Below are 9664 nucleotides of genomic sequence, written 5' to 3' on the forward strand. Positions count from 1 at the left end.
CAAAACATTTGTAATAGGGACGATTTTGGTTACGAACGAAGGTGTCCGGATTGTTGAGTGTCCACCGTATTCATATTTATCTAAGTAAGAAACTAAAATACTGAAGTGAAATCGTTTTCACTTGCGTCAAAATAAATGTAAGCTTTTTTAAAAGAATGTTTAAATGCGAAAACGTGTAGTTTTAATAATTCTTGTATCAAAGTATCATTCATTTTTCGAAAATTCCAAAGAAGTCAGCGATATAGTTGTTTCTTTTTCTACTTTTCTCGCTAGTTTTATTTCATTGTATGTTATTAAAGTTAAATATATTGGGTTTTTTTCGGAAAAAAGTAAACCGAATTTTCATAAAAAGACACTATTAGTCTTTATCATAGTTTTCGGGTCATAAATATACTTTTTCTTTAACATTTATGTACACATCACTTTCGATACATGAACAGAAACATTAGACAGTTATTTCCACTTTCCTTTTCTTTTAGCTCACATTTTCGTATCTAATTTGGTATTTCGTTCTATATATATACATACAATGTTATATGTAATGTTGTTCAAGATGTTTTAATCAAAGTCTTTCAAGAGAGAGAGAAAGAGAGAGAGAGACAGAGGATGAAAATGAAAGGTCATGACCTTTCTTTGCTGTCTGATAATTTGTTATTTGCTCGGTAATTAGCATAATTAATATATGTTGTTCATTGAAAATGTTCTGCGGTTACGAAAGAATAAACCGCATTTGTGTGAGCGTGAAAATCTTCACAATAATTCATTTCAAATATTGAAATGTTTTTACAAAAGAATTAGCCCTTAATTTTCTCAATTCATTTGACAAGCAAAGAAAGGAATTCTGTTTCCGATAAATAAAACTTTGATGAAAAGGTCTATAAATTTATGATGATTAATTTCAAAGCTACATACACCTGTGTAGTTATTGACTTGTCAGTATTTATAATGTTGATGGACATTACTTTGTTATATAATGATGATGGACATTACTTTATCATATTATGATGATGGACATTACTTTATCATATTATGTTGATGGACATTACTTTGTTATATAATGTTGATGGACATTACTTTATCATATAATGTTGATGGACATTACTTTGTTATATAATGTTGGATGGACATTACTTTGTTATATAATGTTGATGGACATTACTTTATCATATAATTTTGATGGACATTACTTTATCATATAATGTTCATCATATAATGTTGATGGACATTACTTTGTCATATAATGTTGATGGACATTACTTTATCATATAATGTTGATGGACATTACTTTATCATATAATGTTCATCATATAATGTTCATCATATAATGTTGATGGACATTACTTTGTCATATAATGTTGATGGACATTACTTTATCATATAATGTTTATCATATAATGTTGAAGGACATTATCATATCATTCTGATGTTACGTAAATACCTTGCTACTAACTTTTTCCCCGTCCTGTGACCACATCAGCACAGGTAAAGTGCATTATGAACTTAAAATATGGCGAACTTATACATTTATGTAGATAGAAAATAGTATTTAATCAGATCAAAGTTGTAGTCTAGATCTATAAAACCAGAATCATAGGAAGCTTATATTTTGAGAAATTTTATATATAAGTTTAATGTTATTGATGTAAACTAGTCCGAACTTTTCTTCGTGTCAAAATTTATCTTCCTGTCAAAACTGTTCTGTGTGGATTGCCATAGAATTTGCTTATACGTTATCGACGTTGGCCTTTCGTTTCTGTTTGACAGCTCAAATCATCATCACGTCGCTGATATAGATATTATATATGTACAAGTTTGTACTTGAAAGTTTTCAGATGTTTAATACAGCCAAATCGAGTTATCTCGAACTCGGCGGGGCCAAGTGGAAACTTCGAGATATACGATTCGAGATAACAAAGTTCGACTATATTGTCTATTGCTCGCTGAAGTAAAAATGCTTCTGGTTATATTTAAACTTTTAATTGGAAATCGAAATCATCCGTAATGAAGTCTATAATTACAATTTAAATGCTGTTTACAGGTTGATGGCATGTCCAGCCTGTAATGTAAAACTAAAAGATAATGAAAAAACAGATGCACAACTTTAATTATAACGATTTAATATTTGAGCACATTGGGGGTTTTCACAAATTTTCGTAATCGTGTCTGTTTCTATAACGAGTTTGAACTCGGATCTCAGGAGAAAGGATCACTTTCTAATTTCTCACTATTCTATATTATCCACTTTAAAGTAGAATTGCCCTTGTACTGTCAAAGATACCACATGGCCCCGGGTCAGATCCAAAACTCGATAGGGTACGCAGGTAGCTTGTGAAACCGTTGATACCATTTATTGATTCTATATCTTCTTAACAATATTTAGTTCCTGTAAACGAAGGAAATCAGGATGACATTGTTTTGAAATAAACCGCTATGCAAGGGAATTTGCCCAAGTGAGTTAACGAACAATAAAAATAAATATATAAATAAAAAATTAATATTGTAAACTTTTTATATCAATAACAATAAATACAAATTATTACCATAGTTACCATTAACAGTAGTTATTATACAAATTGTGTAAACATTGCCAATGTTATTATTCAATGTATCTTTCATTGCTACATTTTACCTCGCATATTGTTTCCAATTACAACTTGACATAAGTTTTGTCAAGGGCGATAACTCTAGCACAACTATGTTCATGATAAAGGCATTTTAGAAATGTGAAACGAGTAAGATTGACCTCAAAAACAAAACAAAACCACACAGTGCCAATTTTTCTGAATAAAGCTACTTGTATCCTATGACGCCAGTCTATCACTGGATTTCTTCCCCAAATCTTGTAACTGATTTAAATGTTTGACGATTCTTTCCGTTCTTAATACGGTAGGATTTACATCAAATTGAACCTTCATGGAATGAGAATAATGTTTGTAAGGAAATGGTGAAACAGATCACACCAAAACCTCCTCTTATCGTTGTGCATAATAAAGTATATGTTTATTTGGTTTCTTCTGTTCAGGAGATCGCGATGCCTTGTAAATACAGGCCTTAAAATGAAAATGTACCGCGTTGTTTACATCACTTGAGAATATCGTTTATTCTGAATTCTTAATCAAATTAATGCCTCTTAAGTTTGTGTAGGCGAATTTATTCCTGCCGAATAATTTAGAAGTTCCGAAATTTTAATCCTTAAAAATGTGCGTGAAAAGTTTCTAGTAAGTCGGCATTATGTTTGTGCGATTGTACGCCAGCCTGCCCAACTGTAGGAAGGGACAACAATGTTCAGGGTACTCATTTAATAACCCGGTTTCAAAGCAGACAGGTACACGACGAGGATTGTTTTAATGAGTCGTTAAGTCTTTATAAACAAATATGCGTTGTGTGTGTTTTTTATACACAATTATGTGTAGTGTGTTAATATTGTTGTTGAAAAAAGAAATAAATATTGAGTGCATGTAAATAAATGTTTGTAAAATTGAAATACGATTACATAAAATGTTATAATATGAACGTCTACTGTTTTTTTTATTTATTTAATACTTATACCTACATAGAGAATACATTATCAGTGTCTTGAGATACAAGCTGTATTTTGGCGTGGGTGAAGAAAGAAGAACTGGCTCGTCACGACCTTTGACCATCAATAACCGTACAAGTAGAGTTTATGTGTGTACTGCACTTGTACCACGTGTACTGTATCCGTAAATGACCAGTAATCGTACTTCCAGGTACTTATAGTTGGGAAAAAATAGATGTGACTCATATGTGAAGAATTATAACATTTATTATGAAAATTTATGGGAAAAAATACTAGTTGAAGTCATAATTTATAACTGAAAACAATTTTAGAAAATATGTTTATGTTTCAAATTAATGAGATATTGCCAAAAATTAGTTGTCTTAGTTTCGAAACACTTTTTTCTGAACATTGTTTTCAATTAATTAAAAACACAAACCATCAATTTCTCATTCTTTTTACATTGAAATTAATGATATTTTAATGATTGACATATTTGTTAATGAATTAATGTAAAAATATATGTCATAGAAATATTTAACTTCTTTTTTGATGAAACATTTTTAATCACTTACACTAGAATCCTGATTTTTATTCCAATTTCCGGCTCCTTTATTACTTCACACTGCGTAATCACGATGGCGCTCAGGTCAAGCTGATACCGACGATGTTTAGAGTAGACAGCCTTCTTCATGTAAGCAGGGACGTATAATACGTCCCTGATGTAAGTAAATGAAAGGCGGTGTTTTTGTTTTTAGTGGATATACCCTGCTGATAGATACAGGCTAATAAGTGTTTTATACTTGACAGTGTCGATTGAATCACCATGGGATGCAAATAGACTCCTGGTGCCACACGAGTTCAGCCGATAGGTAATTCTCGACTCCCGTGAATATTTTTACCTGCGCCCCAGTGCTAGGACCGGGAGGATTAAATATGACCCTTATTGACCAAGGAAATTTAAAAATCGCCGAAAGTTTTTCATGTTGACCATTGGCGACTGGTCAAATTTCTTTTAACTAATGGTCTTTGGGTCTGTTACAAATAAAGGTGATACGAAATGGCGGATGGTCGTGTTGCTGAAACGACAAATACAAAGATACATGGAGAAAACTAATGGGACTGAAAAAAGTGCCTCTAAAACTTGGGTGTGCGTAATGTTGAAGTGGTCGTTAGATAAAGTGTCACTGTAATGGCTAATCATATGTATTTCAATATTACAATCATTTAGATTGCCTGATTATGAGAAAAGGTACATGTACGTACCTCCCTTGTTTTGGGTATGTACACACGGAAGGAATCAATGTAAACAACAATTTATTGACAGAGCACCAACGTCGATAAACATTTTAAGTCTTTTCAAATGTTTCGATCTACGTCTTGACCCGAATCTAATGACAAGTAAACTGGAAGAGGAGCTTTTTCGGCATTGATGGTTGAAAGGAGCGTTTTGATTGGCAAAGACCTGTGAACAAAATCGTGTAATTCTCAGTTTTTGTTGAATTTCGTTAATATTGCGATAACTACAGTACTTTTAAGCTCTAATTATTTTAGAATTTTAGATAGTATCTCGCTTTTATACATATAGACCGGAGATTAGATCATGGATTTTGTTGTTTTAACACTGGATACGAGACAAACAAAATTCATGATCTGAGACTACCTTTCTGAAGTGTTAGCCTTGTTGTGACATTCTTTACTCAAGAAATGGAATTATGGGATAGAAGTTCCTATAACACAATTCTAATCCACTGGTTGTGTTGTATTTCTGTTCTATCAACATCCCTGCTTCCCCAACCCATGATGTTCATATGTCGCAGTTGATTTGATATCACATGACTTCTTCTAAATTTCACTAATATCACGTTTACCCTTCTGAAATATCTTGCCTATATTTTTCAATTGTTTCATCCAGTTTAAGTATAATATTTTGTTAAATGTCGGTATTTTCTTTGCCTTTTTTCGTTGAGACTTTCTCGATCTCACAATTAGCTGATAAGCGTCTCGTCGCGGTATCTATAGCATGTAGCTGTCCGATTTGATATCACATAAAGAATGGGTAGAAATATTAATCGAAAAGTCTTAGAATTTGTTTGTTTTCGCTTGTCGTCTGTAGACAGATCAGCAGCGTTACGACTGATGTATTGCACTCACCGATGTTCCAATGACTTGTATAAGGAAAAGACAACAATGGTTATCAAATGTAAATATAAGGACAGCTTTGTTCAACTCTTTGTAACTGCAACGAAGTGCCCGGTGGCAAGTTACCTTAATGTAAGCAAAATTTGAAAATGAAATCTTAAACGTTATTTTCTACATGAATAATTCATTCATCACGATAACACAAATATTTAAAACAGGACCAGAATTCCGGTAGAAATAGTCCGAATACACACCGAACGCGGCGATAACCGGTCGATTAATGTTTGAATACGCAATTTATATGATTGCGTGTTAAGAAAGTTAAACTGATGGTACACAAAACCTGGTGCTTGGCTGATTTTATGTAAATAAGATAAAATGTTAATACCTGATAAAACAATCTTTAACCAGAGTTGTAAATATCAAAGGAAAGAATGGCTGTACCGGTCCTTCTTACAACAGAACTGTTAAAATTTTTTTAAAAAGTCATCTGCAACGCTATGAGTGACGTCCAAGTTGCATTCGAATCGTTCATCAGGATTTACATTTTCGAAGTATTTTTATTTTTTTCAGTAAACCGTTTGGGATAGAGGTTGGATTAGACGACTGGATGACCTAGGCAAGTTAGAATTTTCAGGTGACTGTCACTTTAGCCAGCAATAATTTCCTTGTGGTATCAGTAATTCTATTTTCCTTTCCTGGTGTTAGCCTAAACCTTAAACATTTTGATTTTTGTCACGGATAAACAACCTTTTCCTGTCCATGGGATGAGAAGGGGTAATGCATTACACACAAACACAACGTTTACTCTCTCAACGGCGGTATTGTACTCTGTTCATCCAGTCAGCTGATTGAAAGAACAAGCTAGCTTCTGCGAATCCCATCGAACCCACTAAAGGATTTCAACTAATTTTTGGTCTGGGTTTCTGTATAAAGATGATTCATTTAGGACTGATATACGGCAGATACTATTTTATCACTAGTTTCCTTTTTTTGTGAAAAGGTTACAAGTGGGCGGTTTTATTTTGTTGACCTTGTTTGAACCTCTGAAAGTCTTCAACTGAATTTTCACGTCATCTATAAATCCTAGCAAAGGCCAATGACGTCATTCAGATAAACTAAAATGGGACGGATGTTGCAGAGGGCAATGGGTACCGGAACTGGCCTCGTCCCTTGCTCGTTGAGAGAGGGTTATCAATTCTCAGTTGTGGAGACTTTTTGACAAGGCAAGTTTTGACAAATGTCATTCTCTCCACAGTTATGACATATCTTGTTACGAACTGGATTCTACTCTCTTTTGTAGGATCTAAAAATGTCTGATAACTTGAAAATGATCTGGAGGATTTGGTAATTCTCACGAAGTCTCCTATCTGCTAACCTTCTGTTCTCCTTTTTCTATCTATGTTCGAATCCAAGCTGTTATATTTGGATGTCTCCTTTCTCCAACACTTTCAGGTTTTTAGAAAAAGTCTTCTGGTGTCCAAATGTTAAACAAGCTAACTCCTAAATCGGGATTTTCTTCTTTCCGTGCATTTGACCCTTATTTTCATATACATCCTCCTTTTTCTCTTTGACAATGCAACTTTCCCCTAAAGCCCGTGTTCCCTTCCTTTTCTTCCTAATTGCTTTCTCCATATCTTTTATGTCAGTGTTCTCAAAGCGCATGATATCTTTTGAGCTCACCTGGTCGGAGGGATTGTCAGGATTCTGTCTGAAGTGTTTTATGATGAGAGGAAATACAACTTTGGGTCTTGGCCCCTAGGGCAAGAAGGGCAGGGCCAAGTAAGGGAAATAGAGCAAATTCAAAAGCTCTTCGGTAGAAATGCCCCGGAATCTGCCCCAGTTTGATCTTGAAAGGAGATCAATTTTGTTTGCTCTCTGGCTCCTGGGGCAAGATGGACATGTCCGGATTCCGCCCAAATTTGGTCTGAAGCATTCTGTTATGAATGAATGAAAATAAATGTTATGATAAGTGACCGGTGTCGGACCCAGGGTAGGAGGGATGGGTTCCAGTAATGGAATAAGAGCAAATTATTTAAAATCTTCTGTACAGGGGAAACAGAGCATTAAAAACAATTAATATTCTGTAGAAATGACCGGATTTTTCGAGTTTAGTCTGAAGTATCTTCGAATGAAAGAATTAAATTTATATAAACGGTGGGTCTCGGCCCTCTTGGACAGTGAGGCCGGTCCGTTAGCGAAATATAATAAATTATAATCCCTCCTCTTTTGTAGAATCCGATTTAGTATGAAGAATTCTTGGGTGAAGTAGAATATTACATAAATGTTTACGCTCACCTCCATGGAGCAGAGGGAAAGTAGCCAAAGGGAAGTAGATAGACACCTTTGATTGTTTGTCCCTTTACTATGGATTTTTTTCAGCTAATGCCAAGCGAGGGATTCAGGCCTTTTATGTCTTTTGCTGGATGATTGGATCCAAGATGATGCAAATGATAAAAAAGAATTATTCAAGACGAGTAAGGATACCTCGCTTAACCACAAGTAAGTTCCGTATATTTGACAATAATAACCCTGTTCATTTCTTGTCAACAACATTTCATTCGAATGAAAATCGCTTCTAAAAACAGTTTTGTTAGCTGAGGAGAATAACTTGACGAATGTTGATGACCGTAAACTCCGTCTGTGCCGGAACACGCCCTCTGTAACATATTGTCAGATACGAGTCTGGGTAATAGTCGCGATTTAGAATGCAAGCTTCGGGATACTGTTAGGATACAATGTAAGAAATGTTCCTAGGAACCATTGATTAGATAATTTGTATTTCAAAAGCGAACCAGTCAACATTTCGTATGATTTGTTTATACATTATGTTCCTTACATCAGTAAGCAGAAAGCACGCTAGGCGTTCTAGCATAAGCAGCATGTCTCTACAAAAAATGTCTACGAAGATGAAACACTTCTCAATAGGACAATGGCAATGGATTCCTTCTACCAAACCCATCCACCGGAAATGATTTCTTTTTTTTTTTTTTTTTTTGTTGAAAAATGAAAAATAAATGAAGCATGCCATACATTTGAAGTCCGACTCCTCTCCTAATTTGTCTTTTTCTTGTGTGTACAGATGATTTGCTGGTATTGGAATTTTTATTATGGTGTTCACGTATCGCGGTTGATTCGATATTCAAGGGTCTGTTCCCATCATCGCGATCTTCGTGCAAGACATCGTCGACTGACAAACTCGTAACACAGGATTTCAAAAGATGCAGGTTGATGAAAAGTGTTGGAAAGTTTTAAGGTTGCCATAGTGATCTCATTGGCAAAAAATCTGTTTCTTTGTGCGATACGAAGCTGGACATGTTTGATATTCGCCGGTTTGCCTGTTGGTTCCGTTGATGTTTACCCTGTTTTCACTAAAAAAAACGTGACATTACTTACTTGAATTGACATAGGTTTCATAGCTGGTCAATGAAATAGAAGACGTTTATTGTTCCGAAACACCCTGTACTTTTTTTATGAGTCTCCGTGTAAATCTTTCTTTTGTTCATTTTTTGCCTTAGATTCCTGGAATGTGATTTTGGATTATGATAATGCTGACATGTTGGTGTTGTTCTTTTATTTTTGTTTTCTGTTTATAACGGTGGTTGCTTTCAAGATATTTTCGTTTTAGTTTTTTTTCTGGGATTGAATTAACCTGTGAACAATTATTATTATTATTATTATTATTATTATTATTAAAATTAATATAAAAATTAAGCTGAATAGAGAAAAGAAAAGCCCCTTTCTTGACTTTAATGAATTATGCCTACACATTTTTGTTTGAACGGCGAAAAGCTGAACAATCCAAAAAACAAAACAATTAGATAATAAGCGGACAAACAAAACCGAACATAAAAAATATCAATTCTTCCCTATAGAAAGAAAACATCTTTACAATATACGTAGCTTTCTAGATATAGATTATGAAATCGGTTATACTTTTTCATCATACCACCAGGTACCTACAAATTTGCTGCCTATTTCGCTCTCACAGTTTATGTGGCA

This window comes from Ylistrum balloti, unplaced genomic scaffold (assembly GCF_031769215.1).
Source record: "Ylistrum balloti isolate Yb309-2 unplaced genomic scaffold, AGI_CSIRO_Ybal_v1 Utg370374, whole genome shotgun sequence".
Classification (NCBI taxonomy): domain Eukaryota; kingdom Metazoa; phylum Mollusca; class Bivalvia; order Pectinida; family Pectinidae; genus Ylistrum; species Ylistrum balloti.